Here is a 24,127-nt window from a genome sequence, read left to right on the forward strand (position 1 = left end):
TATATATATATATATATATATATATATATATATATATATATATAAGAATATATATATATATATATATATATATATATATATATATATATATAAGAATATATATAAGTATATATATATATATATATATAAGAATATATATAAGTATATATATATATATATATATATGAGAATATATATAAGTATATATATATATATATATATATGAGAATATATATATATATATATATATATATATATATGAGAATATATATATATATATATATATATGAGAATATATATATATATATATATATATATATATATATATATATGAGAATATATATATATATATATATGAATATATATATATATATATATATATATATATATATATATATATATATGAATATATATATATATATATATATATATATATATATATATATATATATATAAGAATATATATATATCTGGAATATAAACATAGATTGGAAAAAATATTAAAACCAATTCAAAACCAAATAATGATAATGTGAAAGTCTATGGGTCCAGGGTAATGACAGTTCCCAGATGTTTGAGGCTGCACTCTGTCAAAGGATGGCTATCCTGTAGTATGGAATCTAAAAAAGAATAAAAAACAGAGGCGCCACCATGGCCTAATATCGCCAGTACAGGTAAAATGAGCAGCAATATGAGAATGTGAATACTCACAAACATAAAGCACCCCACTGGTGCTAGTAGAGCAGACTGACACTTCTCAGTGGTTCAGCACACTGTATCCAAAGCGCAGAGACAGTCAGGAATCCTCTAACACTCCAATGTATATGTGCCTATGGATAAAGGAAAAAGCAACACGACATGGCCCAATATCATCAGGACAAGGGGAAAATAATACCAATAGCTTGCACTTACAAGATGGTGGGCACCTGCAGGTGCAATCTCAGCAAACTGGAGCCAAAACGCCGCCCAGTAGACTTAAAACAGCAATCCTCAACAGGAACCAGGATCAACGATATAATTTATCACAGGAGGTGAAAAAAATACACACAATAGCAAGTGTATAAAAGTATAAAAAGTCTTTATTAACACAGCAACTAGTTTCTCAGCCTACTCAGGGCTGTTTCATCAGGCTATGACAAACATTATAAAACACTTGCTATTTAACAGAAATCTAAAAACAAATGGGCTATTGTGATTGGATAATCAATTAGCAGAAACACAATTGGCAAAAAAACCACACCTAACTACAATCACCTTTGTGTGGTTGTTAAGGTAACCTTTGTAAACACATGTAGGTAAGAAGATATTTACATGTTGAACCTCCTTACAAATACAATGTATAAATAGATGTATAAAAACATACAATACAAAATAACTCAAAAACTACATTAAACATAACATTTTTTGTCCAAAGTCTATCTCAGTAGGACATATTAAAAAATTGATATAAATCATAGAACCATTGCTTTTATCTATATACATAAACCCAAAGTGCATCTAAAATAACTGCCTATACATTCTCTCAATTTAAATCTCCTTAGTTTCTCAGTATGCTGCAAGTCTGATACTCTTAATATTAATGTTGCCACTTGTTGAGACTAGCTGATTGATCTCAAATGTTAGATAACACATTAGTGCTGACTTACGGTTTATTAGGGTAACGTATGATTGTCTTGAGCAGACTTTCCATAACTGTTTAATTTGATATTTGTATTGGTACTATTACTTCAAAAGTAGAGCTGTAACTCCTTAAACATAAAAATAATAGAGCCATAACTGTTTTGTGAATAGATGTCTTGAATGCAGCTTTTGCTGCCTGTCACACTTGATTCATTGAATGGGTGTATCAAGTGTTTTGATGTGAAGTGTTAGGTGATTGGTCCACATAGATGCCAGTCAAACACTGAGATTGTGCATATTAATGAACCTCAGAATTGAACAGACAATTGCAATTGCTAAGGGTGAGGGCAGAAGTGCAGGATTTATAAAATGTTTTTTATAAATCCAGAATTGAACAGACAGTTGCAATTGCTAAGGGTAAGGGCAGAAATGTAGGATTTATAAAATGTTTTTTAGTTGTAAAGGCATGATATTTTATGTAAATAATAAACAGGTATAACATATTGGAAAATATATGATGTGCATTGTTAATTCACTATTTGGTGAATCTATTTTAACAAGTTATTAAGAGACACAGTAACTAACTAAACAATAATTTCTTGTTAGTGAATCCTCTTTCTCCAATTGAGAAAAACATTAAAGTGCTTATCTATATTCTGTTTTATTAAATAATTTATATCTCATCCAGGGGATTAGACCTGTGCTGCCAGTAACTATCAGTGTTCACATAGAGAACATGTATATTAAATTACAAATGGTAATCACTGTTCCATATGATTTAGTAGTGCTAGAATAGATACATGGTGATATCCTATAAAAAAGTGATATACATGTTAAATAATTAAGTATTAAAAACTAAATAATATATAAAAAGTTAATGGTGTGTTTATAGGGACTAGTGCAAATATGAAGAATATATTAATAGCACTGTGTAACAGTGACTAAATTAGTGGTGTGAAAAGTGATGTGTTATGAATTAAAAAAAAATTAATAATAATAATAATAAAATGAATGTTGATAATATATATGTGTGACTAATACCAATGTAAAATATGATGACACTGTGTAGCAGTGACTATATTAGTGATGTGAGAGGTGTGACTAGAAATAATTAATAATGGGGTTGATATAAAGAGTGACTATATTAGTGGTGTATATGGTGTAACTAATTAATAAAATAAATATATATACCCTTTATATAGGTGACTGTAGTCAATGGAAGTGGGTAAGATCTGAAATGATAATGGTAATCACTTCTACTAGAGTATGAATGATATTCTGTGTGAGACAGACAGTCATACAAACATTGTATATATCAGATATTGCAGAATAAATGCACCCCTAATTAAATAATGGGTCTAAAAATCGAGATAACTGCAGGACCCTAGAGATAAAAAATCATAAATATCATAATAGAAATAACAACTGGAGTGCTCATATTTCAGTAATTCTATTTAGAAGGCTGCCATATCTAGATTTTCATTGAGTCCATCTGGTTGAAGTGTCCTCAATTTCCTGATCCAAAAAGTCTCTCTTTTCCTGAGCGTCAGGAAAGCATCAGGTGAACCTCTAGAGATAGCCTCTAAGGGTATAATTTTCATTGGGTTTTTTTGTTGGTGGTGGTAGGCAAGACAATGTCTTGATACACTATGTAATTTGGATTTTTTATTTATGTTGTAGGAGTGTTCACTCCACCTCTTTTTTACCTTGCGACAGGTGTGTCCAACATATTGGACCCTGCAACAACAGTTCAATAAGTATACAACAAAGGATGTCTCACATGTTAGAAAACCTTTAACTTTAAAGGTTTCTCCTGTGGTGTGTGATGTGAAGCTTGTGGCCTTGTGTGATGTATAACTGCACATACCACAACGTTTCCTATAGCACTTGGATATTCTGTTGAGATCAGAATTGGTGCCATGACTGTTTCTCTCTTGGTATTTGTCCCTAACCACCTTACTGGGAGCTAGAGCAGTCTTGAGAGTAGGTGCTCTCCTAAATACTACTTTAGGCTTATTACCTACTATTTTGGTAAGAGTTGGATCTTGCATGAGGACTGGCCAGTGTTTATTGAGAATTTTGATAATAGCATGGTGATTAGAGTTAAATTTGGTAATAAACAACGGGGGATTGCAATCTTTGAATTGTTCCTTAACTTTTGATTTAGTGTTGAAATAGCAAGATCTATCTTCCTGCCTAACCCTACTGGTTTTGCGATCTACTAGGTCTTTAGGGTATCCTTTCTCAAGGAATCTATCCCCAATGACCTTAGCTTGTGCATCGTAGTCTTCCAGTCGTGTACAATTTCTTCTGATACTTCTAAACTGTCCATATGGGACATTAGTCTTCCATTGTTTGTAATGATTGCTTTCATAATGAAGAAAGCTGTTGCAGTCAACAGTTTTGAAATAGGTCTTAGATTGAACTCTCCCCTCAGCAGTACGCCTTAGGGTTAGATCTAAAAAATCAATTTCCTCTCGCTGGATATCATGAGTAAAGGATATTCCATAAGTGTTGGAATTTAGGTGATCAAGAAAGGCACTGATCTCATCTCTCGACCCTCTATAAATAAATAGCAGGTCGACTATGTAGCGGCCATAGAACACCAGGTTCGCTGCAAACTGGGTATTATAGATATAAGATTGTTCAAAACTACCCATAAAAAGATTGGCAAAGCTTGGAGCGAACCTGGTGCCCATGGCCGTCCCTTTGATCTGCAGGTAATATCTGCTTTGATATAAGAAGTAGTTGTGTCCGAGAATAAAACTTATCAACTCAATGATAAAATCTATTTGTTGGACTGGCATGTAAATATCCTGTTCTAGATACGACTGAACTGCTTTAGTGCCTAAATCGTGACGTATATTTGAATAGAGGGCCCCTACGTCGCAGGACACCCACCAACAGTGTTCGTCCAGGAGACAATCCTGTAATTTTAATAGTAAATCTGTGGAGTCCTTGATGTAGGAAGGAAGGGTAATGACAAATTTCTGCAGATAATGATCGATATAAGCTGATAAGGAATCAGTAAGGCTTCCTATGCCAGCAATGATAGGTCTGCCCTGGGGTTTCAGAGGGTCCTTGTGGACTTTGGGCAGATGATAGTAAAATGCCGTGCAAGGATATTTGGGGAGACAAAAGTCTCTTTCAGATTTGTTCATAATACCAATATCAAGACCTCTCTGTAGGATTTGTTTTAACTGTTCAAGATAGCGAGGAGTCGGGTCACCAGATAGAACTTGGTAATACTCCTTATCATTTAATATACGATTTGCCTCTAGAATATAGTCTTGTATGTTTTGTAAAACAATTCCTCCGCCTTTGTCCGCCTGTCTGATCACCAGATCAGATCTATTGGTGAGACCTAATAAGGCCTTACGTTCATTATAATTCTGATTGTATTTATACCTAAGCTTTTTTTGTTTTTTGGCTAATTTTTCTAGGTCTCCTAAGACCAAGTTAGCATAAATGTCAATATGATTGACATTATTCTTGGGTGGGACAAAGGTGGATTTAGGCCTCAAATTCGTATGAATGAAGGCATCAAACAAGTCTTCCATAAGAGTATAGGGTTCATAGGTAACAAAACCTTCTGATAGATGAGAGTCCATTGAGTTAGTAACAATGGGTCTGAGATTATCAATCTTGTTTTTCTTATCGGCAAAGTATTTCTGTAGGGATAATTTCCTCACATAGCTATTTATATCCACAAATATTTCATATATATTGAAATGATTAGAGGGACTAAAAGATAACCCTCTCCCAAGAACTCTAATCTCATCATCACTGAGTATATGTGATGAGAGATTAAAAATACCTTTTTGAAGTCTCTCTAATTTAACTCTAATCACCATGCTATTATCAAAATTCTCAATAAACACTGGCCAGTCCTCATGCAAGATCCAACTCTTACCAAAATAGTAGGTAATAAGCCTAAAGTAGTATTTAGGAGAGAACCTACTCTCTAGACTGCTCTAGCTCCCAGTAAGGTGGTTAGGGACAAATACCAAGAGAGAAACAGTCATGGCACCAATTCTGATCTCAACAGAATATCCAAGTGCTATAGGAAACGTTGTGGTATGTGCAGTTATACATCACACAAGGCCACAAGCTTCACATCACACACCACAGGAGAAACCTTTAAAGTTAAAGGTTTTATAACATGTGAGACATCCTTTGTTGTATACTTATTGAGCTGTTGTTGCGGGGTCCAATATGTTGGACGCACCTGTCGCAAGGTAAAAAAGAGGTGGAGTGAACACTCCTACAACATAAATAAAAAATCCAAATTACATAGTGTATCAAGACATTGTCTTGCCTACCACCACCAACAAAAAAACCCAATGAAAATTATACCCTTAGAGGCTATCTCTAGAGGTTCACCTGATGCTTTCCTGACGCGCAGGAAAAGAGAGACTTTTTGGATCAGGAAATTGAGGACACTTCAACCAGATGGACTCAATGAAAATCTAGATATGGCAGCCTTCTAAATAGAATTACTGAAATATGAGCACTCCAGTTGTTATTTCTATTATGATATTTATGATTTTTTATCTCTAGGGTCCTGCAGTTATCTCGTTTTTTAGACCCATTATTTAATTAGGGGTGCATTTATTCTGCAATATCTGATATATACAATGTTTGTATGACTGTCTGTCTCACACAGAATATCATTCATACTCTATTAACATCAGTAGAAGTGATTACCATTATCATTTCAGATCTTACCCACTTCCATTGACTACAGTCACCTATATAAAGGGTATATATATTTATTTTATTAATTAGTTACACCATATACACCACTAATATAGTCACTCTTTATATCAACCCCATTATTAATTATTTCTAGTCACACCTCTCACATCACTAATATAGTCACTGCTACACAGTGTCATCATATTTTACATTGGTATTAGTCACACATATATATTATCAACATTCATTTTATTATTATTTTTTTTTTTAAATTTTTTTTTTATTCATAACACATCACTTTTCACACCACTAATTTAGTCACTGTTACACAGTGCTATTAATATATTCTTCATATTTGCACTAGTCCCTATCAACACACCATTAACTTTTTATATATTATTTAGTTTTTAATACTTAATTATTTAACATGTATATCACTTTTTTATAGGATATCACCATGTATCTATTCTAGCACTACTAAATCATATGGAACAGTGATTACCATTTGTAATTTAATATACATGTTCTCTATGTGAACACTGATAGTTACTGGCAGCACAGGTCTAATCCCCTGGATGAGATATAAATTATTTAATAAAACAGAATATAGATAAGCACTTTAATGTTTTTCTCAATTGGAGAAAGAGGATTCACTAACAATAAATTATTGTTTAGTTACTGTGTCTCTTAATAACTTGTTAAAATAGATTCACCAAATAGTGAATTAACAATGCACATCATATATTTTCCAATATGTTATACCTGTTTATTATTTACATAAAATATCATGCCTTTACAACTAAAAAACATTTTATAAATCCTGCACTTCTGCCCTCACCCTTAGCAATTGCAATTGTCTGTTCAATTCTGAGGTTCATTAATATGCACAATCTCAGTGTTTGACTGGCATCTATGTGGACCAATCACCTAACACTTCACATCAAAACACTTGATACACCCATTCAATGAATCAAGTGTGACAGGCAGCAAAAGCTGCATTCAAGACATCTGTTCACAAAACAGTTATGGCTCTATTATTTTTATGTTTAAGGAGTTACAGCTCTACTTTTGAAGTAATAGTACCAATACAAATATCAAATTAAACAGTTATGGAAAATCTGCTCAAGACAATCATACGTTACCCTAATAAACCGTAAGTCAGCACTAATGTGTTATCTAACATTTGAGATCAATCAGCTAGTCTCAACAAGTGGCAACATTAATATTAAGAGCATCAGACTTGCAGCATACTGAGAAACTAAGGAGATTTAAATTGAGAGAATGTATAGGCAGTTATTTTAGATGCACTTTGGGTTTATGTATATAGATAAAAGCAATGGTTCTATGATTTATATCAATTTTTTAATATGTCCTATTGAGATAGACTTTGGACAAAAAATGTTATGTTTAATGTAGTTTTTGAGTTATTTTGTATTGTATGTTTTTATACATCTATTTATACATTGTATTTGTAAGGAGGTTCAACATGTAAATATCTTCTTACCTACATGTGTTTACAAAGGTTACCTTAACAACCACACAAAGGTGATTGTAGTTAGGTGTGGTTTTTTTGCCAATTGTGTTTCTGCTAATTGATTATCCAATCACAATAGCCCATTTGTTTTTAGATTTCTGTTAAATAGCAAGTGTTTTATAATGTTTGTCATAGCCTGATGAAACAGCCCTGAGTAGGCTGAGAAACTAGTTGCTGTGTTAATAAAGACTTTTTATACTTTTATACACTTGCTATTGTGTGTATTTTTTTCACCTCCTGTGATAAATTATATCGTTGATCCTGGTTCCTGTTGAGGATTGCTGTTTTAAGTCTACTGGGCGACGTTTTGGCTCCAGTTTGCTGAGATTGCACCTGCAGGTGCCCACCATCTTGTAAGTGCAAGCAATTGGTATTATTTTCCCCTTGTCCTGATGATATTGGGCCATGTCGTGTTGCTTTTTCCTTTATCCATAGGCACATATACAGTGGAGTGTCAGAGGATTCCTGACTGTCTCTGCGCTTTGGATACAGTGTGCTGAACCACTGAGAAGTGTCAGTCTGCTCTACTAGCACCAGTGGGGTGCTTTATGTTTGTGAGTATTCACATTCTCATATTGCTGCTCATTTTACCTGTACTGGCGATATTAGGCCATGGTGGCGCCTCTGTTTTTTATTCTTTTTTAGATCTTTATTAGGGTATTGATGACAAATCTTCTTAGTACACATATTAAGGGCCAGATTACAAGTGGAGACTAATGAGTGCTGTTATTACAAATCAACAGCAATTGTTGGGAAGCATTGCGATCACGAAAGAGTGCTTCCATAGGCTCCAATGGGAGCCTCATTCTGATGCCGTCATACACGGCACAGAGCCAAAGCGCAGCGAAGGTGGTAAGTAGTGCAGAGATGGCAGCGAATTGTGAATATATATATATATATATATATATATATATATATATATATGTATAAGCTTATTTACATATATATGTGTTAATATATGTAAATACACATGTTAACACATAAAAAGATATGTATATAAGCATATACATATATATTTACTGGGAACACACAGTCCCATAGACCGCAATGTAAAGGCACTTTTTAGTGTCGTTTGTTTTTTAAACACCCCACACCTGCCAACTTTAGCCCCCAAAAACTGCCTGGTGCAGTTATTTTATTAAACTGTATTTTGGGGGCATTTGGGGCACATTTATAAACTTAACCAGAGATCTGATCTCTGGTTATTTTTATAACTGCTAATTGCTACCGCAAGCTTGTAATGGCTGATTATCGCATGGCCGAAAACGAACAAATTTGCAGTTTGCGGGCGCACAATAAATTAGCGCTCCACTTGTAATCTAATTCAAATTAAATTAAAAAGTGTGAATTGATATTATTCAACTAATTTAAAAGGTTTGTGATATGCAGGATAGAGAAATACCTCTGATGAAGAAAATATAATTTAGGGAAAAAACATAAAAGGTTATCATTATAAAAGCTTTTTTCAGGGTATTGTTAGCAAAATAATAATTTCTAATTTTTAACTTATTCCCTCTGTGTATTCTCTGAATATGATCTATTGTTTTATCATGAAACTTACTTCCCTCTAAACTACAGGTATTAAGCTCCGTGAGAATTTTTTTATTGCTCTAGATAACAATTTTTTATTGAACTAATGAATGATTGTAGCATAATGAACACTTTTATGTGTTATGATTTTCTCTAGCTGTTTATCTAGTTATTGATTAAGGAAGACTTTGAATAAACTATTTCTCTTGTAAAGGATGCACACGTGCACTGCTTGATGTTTTTAGCAAAAAATATATATTTAATTAACAAGTTGATTCTTCAGAGTTTATATACAAAAAAAAAAAAGACGTGACCAGTAACCTAATGGAAATCAACAAGCATATTTATAGTGAATAAAATGAAATTAAACATTTCCCTTTCTGTTTAGTTTTATCTTCCTTTATCTTTCATTACTCTCTAAATTGCTCTATGGGGCCGATTTATCAAGTGTCTGTCAGACATGATCCACTGAGCATACGCTGTCGGAATTTAATATTGCACAAGCAGTTCTGGTGCACTGCTTGTGCAATGCTGCCCCCTGCAGATCAGGCGGATTGATGTCCGCAGCCTCAAAGGCAGAGGACGAGTTAAGGAGCAGCGATCCTTAAGGACGAGTTAAGGAGCTGCTTCTTAACTGCTGTTTCCTGAAGGCTCGCACGGAAACAGCTGCATCAGGGCTGATTGACAGCTTGTTAAATCGGCCCCTATGTATTTTCCCTTGCCAGCATCTACCATTTTTATGTCACCTTTCTCCCTGTTTTTAATAGCTTTGCATTATTTTTCCTCTTTATGTTTTTATTCTTGATGTGTTGTATATTGCATATTGTTAGAGATTTTAGTAAGATAGCCCTCACTGAGTTCACCAATGATTTCTCTTAGAATGTGTTGTTAAGACATGTTTCTAAGGACTGTGTTTGCCATTAATACAGGCTATTCTCCCACCTTAAGGTTATTGGGTAGATGTTACTTGTAGGCTTCATGGTTTTATAATTTCAATAGCTTCATGTGGTTAACAACTACGGAACCTAGGAACATAGTATAGTGGACACAACTGAATATATTTAATTTTTTTTCTATATATATATATATATATATATATATATATATATATATATATATATATATATATATATATATATATATATATATATATATAATTTTTATTTATTTTTAAATTGGATCAAGCGACATCTACTGGTTAAAAGTTGCCTACCAACTCCTATCGAAAGGCCCTGTAATCCATAACTTGGATGTCTGCTCACACTTACATAAATTGACCCCATAATCTTTACATGAATGTATGGTCACTGTCTGCAAAAATGATCAAGGGTCCTTCAAAGCAAATATATATATTTTTATTTTAGTATATCTGTTCAGTTTTTATTTATATACACATAAAATCTCACATTTTTTACATTCCATTTAAGCATTCTATTATATATTATAGATAAACATTCCTCTTAGAAACTAATGTTCTCTTATTTTGTGGTTTGTGCATCAAATTGTACTGACAGTTTCTTTCAAAAGTAACTATGAGCTGTGTGTTTTGTGTTTTTACAGGCTGCAAATGTATATAGATTTTTTTTTACAATAGCTGATGTGTTTTGATACAAAACATGACAATTATTTGTCATTCCAACTATATTATTTATAGTCACATGTAATGCACACGTTCTAGTCAGTGTAGGTAATAGCATAATATAAGCAATCCTTCTTTTTTATTTTGCTAACAAATAAGTGAGCAGCATTATGTTGTTTAAAATGTTGCTGTTGGAATGGCACAGCCCTCTAATTTTTGCCCTTTCAAATGCTATCAGTTTGGGTTATGTTTGAGTTTGGCATACATGGCGATGACATTACAACAATACGGCTCATAACATTTTGCTGGTGCTGTTTTCTCATGCATTTTTTTTATGAAAGTGTTTTAATAGTAAAACCTTTCCTACCTAAGCAAAATCTATGTTCTAATTTGCAGCACCCACATTATATGAATGGAGGCCAATTTGTGTCTGAATGCAGTTCTTGGTAGTTTCCATTGTGTCACTTATTCCTTCAGAAAATAAATTTCTTCTGTATTAAAGGGATATCAAACTAAAAAAAACAACTAAACTTATGATTCAGATAGAACATACAATTTAAAAAAAGTTTAAACTTTACTTCTAGTATAAAATTTGCTTTGTTCTCGTGGTATTCTTTGTTGAACCTAGGTAAAAATCATGCACTGCATAGAAGCAGTTTGTTTAAACACTGCTGCCATCTAGTGTTCTTGCAAACGTATTAGAATTATTCTTGCAAAACTGCAGCAATATTGTACCCAAGACGTGCACACTCTTGAGCCCACCCACCTGCCTTCAACAAAGTATACCAAAAGAAATAAGTAAGTTTGATAATATAAGTACATTGGAGGTTTGTTTGTTGTTTTGTTTTTAATTGTAAGCTATATCTGAATATAGAAGAAAAAGGTTTGGATTTCATGTCTTTTTAATCTACAAAACACTTCTGCACTTCTTTTCCACTTCGTTTAAATTGGCATAAAACTAATAATTTCAAACCACATGAATGCTTTTCAATTTATAAAACAAGCATTTCCTTCTTAATATAAGGAGAGTCCACGGCTTCATTCCTTACTGTTGGGAAATACTGAACCTGCCCACCAGGAGGAGGCAAAGACACCCCAGCCAAAGGCTTAAATACCTCTCCCACTTCCCCTATCCCCCAGTCATTCTTTGTCTTTCATCACAGGAGGATGGCAGAGAAGTGTCGGAAGATTTCGGAGTGGTTCCTTAGGAGGGATATCTGCCCTTCGATATGGGACTGGAGTTTTAAGTAGTCTTGTCAGCCTCTCAGTGAGAGCATTGACTAAAGTAGAGTCTGGAGATGCAGGGAGAGTCTTTCTGCGAAGCCATTCAGACTGCCTGCTAACAGCTCCTTAAGCAATCAGTGTTGACAAGTTTCACTGCCTGCTTTTCTTCACTCAAGTCCATGTCAGGAGCGATGCTGCAAGACTGTCACACTTGAGAGGCTGTGTTTCTGTTCCACAGCATGGATTCTGGTAAGATCGTTTCAATTTTTACATATGTTGAAAACGCTAGAAGACAGGGTCACAGTGTGACTCCTTTTATCTTAATAGAATCATGGGTTAATATCTCCTGAGGGAGGTTATTGAACAGTGGGGATTAATCAAATGTGATGCTTTGATTTTATGCTGCTTTATGTGTGAGATTTCATGTGCTCATAGACTGTTTGTTAGGTGGCTGGAACATACAGGTTTTACTTTCACTTTGAACGCCTTGTAGCTTGGCGCACTTTCTCATAGCAGGGGCGGTCCTGCCTTGCGCACCATGTGACCGGGAGTGGTCACACTTTCATTTCCTCTTTCCTGACCGAGCTAGCTGTTGGAGAAGACGTTTTTTCTCTGTTTGCCTGGATCTAGGAGGTGGTGAGTGCCCCAGCCATTGGGAGTATAAAGGTGCAGTTTTTGTGAGAAATAAAAGTATCGTTTTTATTCTGTGTCCTACTGTTATTAGCGCAAGCTATGGAGGATTCTGATATTCTTGAGGGTACTCCCTCTATTCCAAATAGTAATACCTGTTTATAGTGTGAGGATGCCTTGGTATCCCTTTAGTACCACGGAGCCATCCACCGTGATGTGCATACCCACCAGTCATCTCCCTCATCACAAGCAGCTTCCCGTAGCTTGCCTGATCCTCCATCTGGAGGGAGCCTTTTACCATCAGACTTTACCGCCTAGTTAAAAATGGCGTTGTCTAAGGCTCTTAGTTCTTTACCTCACCCTGCCAAGTGCAAGCAACAGGTTAAACATAGCTCTCCGGTCCAGGGGTCTTCAAGTGATTTATTGGATTTATCTGTTTTTCAATTATCCAAGGATGGATCACACTCTGAGTCTTCAGAGGGTGACATTTCTGGATTAGAGTCTGCTACCTCTGGGCCTCCTGCTGTGGAGAAACCAGCCTTTAGATTTAAGATTGAACACTTACGTTTTCTTCTAATGGAGGTTCTGTCTACATTAGAGGTTCCAGAAGCCAAGCTGCAGCCAGATGAACCTTTGATTCCTAAATTAGACAGAAAGAGGACAGGGTAGTGCCGTTAACTTTTCCTGTACCTGTAAAAATGGTGAACAACATTAAGAACGAGTGGGATAGAATTGGATCTTCCTTTTCCCCTTCGTCTTCCCTTAAAAAATGTATTCCCGGTCCCAGACTCTCAATTGGAGTTGTGGGGTTCCATCCCTAAGCTGGATGGTGCTATCTCCACACTGGCTAAGCATACTACTATCCCACTTAAGGATAGCTCGTTGTTCAGAGAGCCGATGGATAAGAAGATGGAAACTTTTCTCAGAAAAATGTTTCAGCATACGGGATACTTGTTTCAACCAGCAGCGGCTGTTGCCTCAGTTGCTGGAGCTGCGGCCTACTGGTGCGACTCCTTATTGGATTTGATCAAGGTGGAGGGTCCCCTCGATGTTATCCAAGAAAGAATTAAGGCCTTGAGAATTGCTAATTCTTTTATCTGTGATGCAAACATGTAGATCATTCGCCTAAATACTAAGATCTCTGGTATTTCAGTGCAGACCCGTCGGGCGCTCTGGCTGAAATCCTAGTCTGTGGATATGACTTCTAAGTCTAGATTCCTTTCCCTTCCTTTTAGGGGAAAATGTTTATTTGGTCCAGGCCTGGACTCTATTATCTCCACAGTTACAGGGGGCAAGGGTGCCTTCCTACCGCAGGATAAAAAGAACAAGTCTAAGGGACAAGGCTCTAATTTTCGTTCTGAGAAATCCCAACAGACAACAGTCCTTCTCTAAGCTTGGGCAAGCCAAGAGTACTTGGAAGCCGGCTTAATCCTGGAATAAATCCAAGCAGAGCAAGAAGCCCGCTGAGACCAAGTCGGCAAGAAGGGTTGGCCCCCGATCCGGTGCTGGATCATGTAGGGGGCAGACTGTCGCTGTTTTCAGATGCTTGGTTCAGGGACGTGCAGGATCCATGGGTCCTGGAGGTCATAGCTCAGGGATACAAGATTGGATTCAAATCTCATCCACCCAAGGGCAGATTTCTCCTTTCAACCCTGTCTTCAAAGCCAGAAAAGAGGGAAGCCATTCTGGGGTGCATGCGGGATCTGTCTTCTCTAGGGGTCATTGTCCCGGTTCCTATCGAAGAAAGAGGTTTTGGGATACTATTCAAACCTGTTTGTGGTCCCAAAGAAGGAGGGAACTTTCCACCTGATTCTGGACCTGAAATGCTTAAACACGTTTCTAAATGTCCCCTCGTTCAAGATGGAGACAGTAAGGTTCATCCTTCCTTTAGTTCAGGAAGGACAGTTCATGACCACTATAGACCTGAAGGATGCTTTCATTCATGTGCCAATCCACAAGGATCACTACCAGTTCCTAAGGTTTGCGTTCCTGGACCAACAATTCCAGTTTATTGCACTTCTGTTTGGTCTAGCTACTTCTCCAAGAATCTTTACAAAGGTTCTAGGGGCTCTTCTGGCTGTTGCCAGAACCCAGGGTATAGTAGTAGCTCCCTACTTGGACTATATTCTGGTACAAGCACCATCCTTTTGTCTGGTGGAGGACCATTTGGTATCTCTTCTATATCTTCTTCGATCTCATGAATGGAAGATAAACTTAGAAAAGAGTCCTCTGATTCCAAGCACCAGGGTAGAATTCCTGGGTACTATAATAGACTTTGCAAGCTAGCTTTGGCATCTCTTGCCCTCCGGACCTTCTTAAGGCCATCTGTGGCTCAGTGTATGGAGGTAATTTGTCTCATTGTGTCCAGCATGGACATCATTCCCTTTGCCAGATTCCGTCTCAGACCATTATAACTGTGCATGCTGAGGCAGTGGAACGTCGATTATTTGGATCTGTCTCAACAGATTTCCCTGGACAACCGGTTGAGAGAATCGCTCTCCTGGTGGCTCTGTCCAGATCATCTGTCCCGAGGGACATCCTTTCTAAGACCATCCTGGGAGATTGTGACTACGGACGCGAGTCGATCAGGATGAGGAGCTGTTTTGGGATGCTAGGAAGGCACAGGGCCTGTGGTCTCAGGAGGAATGCTCCCTCCCGATTAACATTCTAGAACTTCGAGCAATCTTCAGTGCTCTGAAGGCTTGGCCTCTTCTGTTCCGGTTTATCAGATTCCAATCAGACAATAAAACCTCGGTGGCTTACATCAACCATCAGGGTGGAATGAGAAGCTCCATAGCAATAAGGGAAGTATCTTGGATTCTGAAGTGGGCATAAGCCCACAGCTGTTCGCTGTCCGCGATCCACATTCCGGGTGTGGACAACTGGGAAGCAGATTTTCTCAGCAGACAATCATTTCATCTGGGGGCATGGTCTCTCCATCCCGAAGTGTTTGCGGAGATATGCTACAGGTGGGGGATGCCAGAGATAGTCCTCATGGCATCTCGTCTCAATTCCAAGCTTCCCAGAATGGGTAACTCTCTTTGTTACAGCTCACACCCACAATAGCTCTGAAAATCTCTCTGCAACTTCCAAGCTCACACCCACATCAATAGCTCTGAAAATCTCTCTGCAACCTCCAAGCTCACACCCACATCAATAGCTCTGAAAATCTCTCTGCAACTTCCAAGGTAAATCAGACTGATATCTCCAATCAAGACATTGAGTGTTTTTGTTTTTTCCTTATATCTGTTGGGCTAATATGGAATTGGTTTTAACCTTTATTATTGTACATTCCTATCTTCCCTCTCCCCCTCTACTCTTTTCCAAGACACACCTCCCCCTATTCCTTCACTTTATCAACAGGAAGTTTTACTTTACCACTCTCTTTGTTACAGCTCACACCCACAGCAATAGCTCTGAAAATCTCTCTGCAACTTCCAAGCTCACACCTACAGCAATAGCTCTGAAAATCTGTACGCACTAGCCCTCCAAGCCACCCTCCACCCTGGTGTTTACCTTTTAATATATAAACACCTCCTAACAGAAATTCGGTTCAGCGGTAACTAGCGAAGCAGGTTAGAGACAATAATTCACACTCACAGCCTATGTACTGACACTTTACCATATTCTGTTACACTCTCCCAACCATCAATTGCACGCCACACACTTTACCCACTCTCAGTTTACCCTGCCTTATATCAGACTTATTTCCCTTACCTTTCGTGTCCATTCCCTCTCCCTTAGATTGTAAGCTTGAGAGCCTTTCTACCTGCAGGATACTTTGTATTTAAAGTTAACTACTACTGATTGTGTTCAAGGACAGGGCATTCATCTCCTTTTTTATAACTCAATTATTGCACCTACAACTGTAATGTACCCCGATACTTGATAATAATAATAATATGGGTCGAGGACCAGGGATGCATTAGCAGTGCCTTGGAGGTTCAATCTAATCTATCTTTTCCTGCCATTACCACTCCTTCCTTGTGTAGTGGCCCACATAAAAGCAGGAGCAGGCATCAGTGATACTGATTACTCCATCTTGGCCGCGAAGGACGTGGATGGCAGATCTGGTGGGGTTGTTATCTTCTCCTCCATGGAAGTTACCTTGTTGCAGGGATCTGCTTGAACAAGGTCCTTTTGTTCATCAAAATCTAGATTCTCTGAGGCTGACTAAGTGGAGATTGAACGCTTAGTCCTAGCCAAGGGAGAGTTTTCTGAGAGGGTTATTTATACTCTCATTCAAGCTCGTAAGCTGGTTACTTGTCGCATCTATCATAAAGTGTGGAGAACCTATTTATTCTGGTGTGAAGAGAATGGATTCCCCTGGCATAAAGTTAAGGTTGCCAGGATCCTATCATTTCTCCAGGATGGACTGGAGAAGGGCCTTTCTGCCAGTTCCCTAAAGGGACAGATTTCGGCCCTGTCTGTTTTACTGCAAGAGACTCTCCGACGCAGTTCGAGCCTTGAAGTTCTATCTTCAGACTACTAAGTATTTTAGACAAACTCCTTCCTTATTTGTTGCCTATTCTGGGAAGCGTAAGGGGCAGAGGGTCTCTGCGACTTCCTTGTACTTTTGGTTAAGTAGTGTTATCCGCTTAGCTTATGAGACAGCGGGACATAAGCCTCCTCAGAGAATTATGGCTCATTCTACTAGAGCAGTGGCTTCCACTTGGGCCTTTAAGAATGATTCCTCTATGGATCAGATTTGTAAGGCGGCTACCTGGTCCTCCTTACACACTTTTTCTAAATTTTACAAGTTTGATGTTTTTGCTTCTGCTGAAGCAGCCTTCGGGAGAAAGGTTTTGCAGGCTGTGGTGCCCTCAGATTAGGGGGATCCCCCTGTCTTTTTGCCCCTCCCATTTTCATTCAGTGTCCTCTAGAGCTTTAGTATAAGTTTCCCAACAGTAAGGAATGAAGCCGTGGACTCTCCTTATATTAAGAAGGAAAGCATAAATTATGCTTACCAGATAATTTAATTTCTTTCTGTATAAGGAGAGTCCACGGCCCCCGCCCATGTTCTCCGAAGGGCGGCCCCCAAAATTATATATTTTTTCAAGGCACCATTTATACCGTGATATTTATCCTACTGTTCCTTGTTCCCTCAGCAGAATGACTGGGGGATAGGGGAAGTGGGAGAGGTATTTAAGCCTTTGGCTGTGGTGTCTTTGCCACCTCCTGGTGGCTAGGTTCAGTATTTCCCAACAGTAAGGAATGAAGCCGTGGACTGTCCTTATACAGAAGGAAATTAAATTATCTGGTAAGTATAATTTGTTTTTTCCAGTATTATGTATTAGCAAAAAGACTTCTAGTGAAAGATATCGCTGTTCCCGTAGCAGCTTTTAATAAGCACAGACCATATTTACATATCTCCCAACCATCCTGAATACAGTATTGTCACAGTTGGGATGTCTGTATCACTTATCACCCACAGCTTTTCAGGGTAAATGCCCCTCATTTTTAAGCACTGCCCCAGCTCTGCTTAGGACATGCCCTGTCCCACCCACAACACGCCCACAAAACACCTTAACCATACCTTTCCCTTTCTGCTGCGGCATTGTCTTCAGCCTTTCATTGGGGAACTGCTACAAGTTTCTTAACCTTTCCGGTCATGAAAATTCTCTAGGCAATATTGTGCCCTCTGTATCGTTATGCAAACACTGAACCTGCACATTGGTCCGTTGGCATGTGTTTGTGGGCGATGATGCAATTTGAGTATTTCCCAATGCATTATACCCTCTCTGAACATGTGTGAACTTGTAATTAAGGTACATGAGATTTATATACTCATTGCACAGGAAAGCTATACTGGAAACAATCCTTAACATTAGAACAACAGAATGATTTGTGTTACATTTGTATTGCAAAAATAATTTGGTTCAAAACTGAAGTGCATTTAATTTCTTTAAAAAAAATAGAAAAAAATGTAAAAGTCACAGTTGAACTGTACCTTTCACAACATGTTCTTATCACACACTATTGCGAGTCACGGCAATTTGCTTTTTCATTATGCAAAGTGACACCATAATTGCTATTCTAGTAGCATTAGTAGAGCTTTCTGTGTTAATTACATATTTTCCCACAAATAACATGTTAACACAATTGTGTACAGTTTAACATCTCGATACAGCTGTAAATGTAAATAGTGCAAGGGCTGTAGAAACAACATTAACAACAGAAACAAAGATCTGTTGACTAATGCGCATAATGGGAAAATATAGTTAGTATTTGAATATTACAATCCATGGAAAAACAAAGAAGCATGTTATTTGGACTAGTGTGTCATTATGCACAATAGAGGCAGAGCACTTGAATTTGCAGGAACAGCATGAAATTCTATGTGATCATTTTCATACCTTTTTTAATGTTGGATTTCTGAAATTTGTTAATGAGCATATATAAGCATAGTATAGCGACTGCCCCCTTGATGTGTACAACTTCTTAAGCATGGTGCCTAAGTTTACCCACTGAAATCGTTTGTATAGAAATCATTGGGCTTGTGTTTCAAGGTAATTTTTTATTAATACTGAGATTCGCAAGTTGCCAGATTTGTACACTTGGGTTATTGATTATATTGTAGTTCATAAAGGAATTCCTAAGCTTTTATAGGACTTGGCATTTATCCCTGAATTGGAAAGGCAATTAGTTGAATGGACAGTCTACTTGATTTTTTTTATTTTTTTTATTTTTTATTCTTTAAATGATAGAAAACACATTTGCTATCCATTACACAGCTTTGCATAACCACATTTGTTATAGTAATATTCTTTATAACCTCTAAGTTTGCCTGTTTTTAAGCCCCTGCAGGTTGCCCTTAGCACAGGTTGCACAACAGACAAACATGCCTTATAGATAATATTATCCTCACTTCCGTGAAGAATGATGATGGTTATACAAGAACCAGCTCTAATTGGCTAAAATGCAAATTTGTAAAAAGCACTGAGATAAGGGGCAGTCTTCAGGGGCTTAATTACAGGTAATCATAGAGGTAAACTGTATATATTAATATAGCAGTGTTGGTTATGCAAAACCGGGGAATGGGTAATAAAGGGATTATCTATATTTTTTAAACAGTAACAATTTTCAAAAAAACTGTGCCTTTAAATGATGAACTATGTGACGGGTCCTCTAGATATATATTTGCTTTGTCTAAAGACAAATCTGATCTTACACAACTGTAAAGTAACTCTAAATACAGGATAACTGAGTACTGAGTTTGGGCAAGAATGGTGTGCTTTAAATCATAAAGTTTGTAATATCACCTGTTATGCATGGATGTCTGTTGGCCTTTTATGGGTGTTTACCATTTAAATGTACTTGAACATTGGGAGGGCAGTGGGGTTTGCTGCTGTTTTGCTTGGCTATTGTATTATTTGGGGTGGGTGGATTGGTGGAAAGGGGAAGTCTCCAGCACCATGTGAACACTGCCCACTCCCTACCTTCATGGCAGCTGCAGAACATGGAATTGATCTGGCTCCCCATTCTGTAATCTTGCGACATCAGCAAAACTTCACCGAAAGAAGGCACAGAGAGGCAGCCGGGACATACATAGCAGACGATAGAGAAGAGCAACACAGAAACAGAGGCATGGTATGTGGTGTTGCATTTATGTGTGTCAAGTACCTTGAACTTATTTGTACTGTGTTTGCAGTGTATATTTTCTGTGATCAGTATATATAGTCTTGGTAACCTCTCCTGTATTACATATAACATTAAATACATGTCTAGTGATATGGAAAAGATAAATCTAAATGTATATTAAATATATTATATTTGTATCGGCTGAATATCCTCATATAATTAGACAAATAACATTTTGGTTTTCTTGTTAGAAAATTAAAACTTTTCACTTTGACACATCCTTTCTTTACTGAACTTTTTGGAACACTGTCAGATTATTTAAAGATCTTTAGAGCTTTAGCATTTTATGTATGTTTATAAAAATAAAGCTAAAACGTAATTATTACATCATGTTATATTTTTTATAATACCAAAAGGGATGCTGGGTTCCTTTGTAGTCTTATACCACAAATTCATAAAACATAACATGTTTCAGGAATTCTCCAGTTGCCCTCTCTGCTAAATAAATACATTATCCTCATCCTTCTTTAACCTATCTCATGCACAGAAATCCCATTGCCCATGATGATAATCTGCATCCTCATTCAGAAGGAACTTGTCATTTTTCAAATGAGGGGTAAATTGCTCCTGTATGTAATCTAGGACTTGAGATAGGGGGTCTACTTAGGGTTTTAAGTGACAGCCATTTTTACATTGATTCTCTCCATCTTAGAGGGACTAACGACTTCTCATTTGAAATAGCAGACTCTCCTGTTTGAAATGAAGGGTTTTACAATTTCCACATTTTTCATGTTGCACTATTTCATGTTAAGCTTGAAGCAATATTTGTGTCTTGATTGAACATGAGCAAACTTGTTTTTGCATTCATTGGCAGTCTTATGTGGCATCAAGTTGCAAATACATTAATACTGATCTGATTTCACAAGCATGCATTATCTTTATTCTGTGTTTAGTTTCTTGTACTAGTATTTCTGATTGTTCAGAGTTTATGGTTTTTAACCTCTTTCCTTTTTCTGCTGTTCACATAAATGCTGACTGCCCTAACACTGATTCCTGTATGTCTGTTTGTATCTTTTGCTTATGTTTTTTTTTTTACTGCCTCTTCTGGCTTCATATTTAAGTATCCCCATTTAATGTTGTTAATCATCATCAAAGGCTGATGCGATTTTACCCAAAATTCTGCGGATTTCCTCCAGACACTAATTTTGTCTTGGGGACTCCTATTTAGTGCTATTCAAGAAGGAAGGGGTATGGATGTCAAACTTAACTTTTCATAAATCAGATAATCCATACAGTTTTTACAATGTTCCAGTGTAGCCGACCTACCAAACTTCCTCTTCCTATTAGTACACTTGAGACTTTCTATACCGAGGTTCACATACATGTCTTGAGCACTATATAACACAGGAGTCAATCACAAATGTATCAAATGATTATCAATAGAAAAGCATCATTAAAATCTATGGGGATTCTTGTAGATAATTAAGTTGATACATTTTTCTAAATGATTGTGATTGACCCCATAGTTACCAGCATTTATTGTGAACACTGCAGCTATATAGTGCTCAATACCGGTGCACACTTCAGAGCTTCCTTTCCCATTTGATAGAGTTAACAAATCATCATCATAAAAGTGTATTGGTTATTCAACCACTTCCACCATGCCACAAATACTCCAAATGCAAATGACACAATGTATAAATTCTAATTACTATTAGTTATCATGGCCAAAATGAACACAGGCAAAGATAGTGAATGTAGTTATTTTTAACTCACTCAAGACCCCATGTAGAAGAAAAGTGTGGGAGAAGCAAGAATACAAATATTCTCCAAAATTTCATTTAACTCTCTAGTCTAGCCTATAAGAAGCATGCATATTTTTAAATAATCTACATTGCATCCTTTTTTTTCCAATAAAGCTGTGTAAGCAGTTTACCTTACCATCGTCAAACTCGTGAAAATGCCTTGTCATACTATTAGAGTTCAAAACCATGGGTGTCATCCAATGCTATTTAATTGTCTCCTTGGCTGTTCTAAATCCTTTACTAACATATAACACAAAATAAAAAAATACTACTTTTACCTAAGTTACAAATCACAAATGTCCAAATCCTATTTTTTAATACACAATTAACTTGATAATTGTTGGTAGTTTAGCTATCCTTGGTTAACATATGGTGACCTAAAAGTATTCCGTTACCTATTAATTCCATTCTTCAGTGGCAGGTAAATAAGTATTAAGAAGGCACTAGTTTCCTACTATGACCTTGCAGCACAGTAAGGTGACTAAAGAAGTTAAACAATATTGTACACGTTATGCCACCATACCTGTTCTTACCTTTCCTCTGTAAAGGTACATACAACTCATAAACAAAATGCGCATGAATACATTTCAGTTTTAGAAAGAAGCATTTTTCCAGTGAACACGTATTGGCAAAAGTTCTTCTTGTCAAAGCCATCATGTTCTGTGCACAGTAAAATCATTAGGTATATATGTGCCCTTATTCAATCCCTACCTCTGCTCAGAGAGACATTGGTAGGATTAGTATCAGTGATGCATATTGAGTTATCACTTCATTTGCATTTCAATTTTAAAATAAGGGCCTGATATAGATTATAAACAGCAATGAGGGATGTATAGGTTGACTAGAACTTTCATGTTATTAAATACAATGTACTATGTTAATAAGAACAGTCATGCAGGATTTGTTTGTGGTAATTGAGTTCTTGCCTCTTATTACAAAAATATAATACATACCGATCCCTGGATTAAAAATAGCACAAGCAGCAACATGCTACTATTTCCCTGATGATTTTCTCCTGAACTAGGTTTTGTCAAAAGGTTTGGATATAACATGCACTTTTCTTGTTGTTGCTAATTGCTACTAATTAAAATACACAATTATACGTGATTGTATGGTTTGTTTAAATATTTTTAAACTACTTATCTATCGCACAAGTCTCTTAACTCTTCCCCCACCATTTTGAATGTGGATTTTTTTATTTGATCACTATGGATTTTTTTTAAACTTAATAATAATAAAAGTTATAATCTATTACTTTATTACACTCATGTTAGTACGGATTAGCAAAGGGAATTAAAGATGTTCTCAATCATCGGTACTACATGAATACAAGCACAACCAGACGCGCAAAAAGCTTACTTCTAGCAGTTAGTATTAAATGGTGCTCCACTAGTAATCTGGCCCAATGTTAGCAGAAAGCTGCTGCTTTTTTTTGTACAGAAGGGGCAGTATGCTGGAAGAGCTCGGGGATGGCCAACATGCCGGCTTGGCCCTTCTGGAAAAGCAGAACTAACATTGCATGGCATACTTTTGTGCCCTAGTGAAAAGATGAACTAAAAATGTATGCTTTGGGGTGAGAACAGTAGACAAAGCGTACCATGCACCCTTATCTCAATCTCACCCTGTGCCAATGAAAATTTTTTGGACATATATTATTTGTTTGTTTAATACCCAAAAATGTATACCGCCCCTTAAAGGGACACTGAACCCAAATATATATATATATTTTGTGATTCAGATAGATCATGACATTTTAAGCAACTTTCTAATTTACTCCTATTATCAAATTATCTTCTTTCTCTTGGTATCTTTATTTGAAATGCAAGAATGTAAGTTTAGATGCCGGCCCATTTTTGGTGAAAAACCTGGGTTGTTCTTGCTGATTGGTGGATAAATTCATCCACCAATAAAAAAGTGCTGCCCAGAGTTCTGAACCCCCCCCAAAAA

The 24,127-nt window shown here is 36.7% G+C and overlaps 1 long non-coding RNA gene across 1 annotated transcript in view; it reads left to right on the forward strand.

The window, feature by feature from the left end:
- Window positions 1–20,384, forward strand: part of LOC128651952 (uncharacterized) — a 106,428-nt gene extending 86,044 nt beyond the window's left edge. The window contains exon 2 of the long non-coding RNA XR_008401225.1: window positions 20,245–20,384. This is a non-coding gene — a long non-coding RNA (uncharacterized LOC128651952). The remainder of the gene's footprint in view (window positions 1–20,244) is intronic.
- Window positions 20,385–24,127: the final 3,743 nt, after the last annotated feature.

Source organism: Bombina bombina, chromosome 3 (genome assembly GCF_027579735.1).
Source record: "Bombina bombina isolate aBomBom1 chromosome 3, aBomBom1.pri, whole genome shotgun sequence".
Taxonomy (NCBI): Eukaryota; Metazoa; Chordata; class Amphibia; order Anura; family Bombinatoridae; genus Bombina; species Bombina bombina.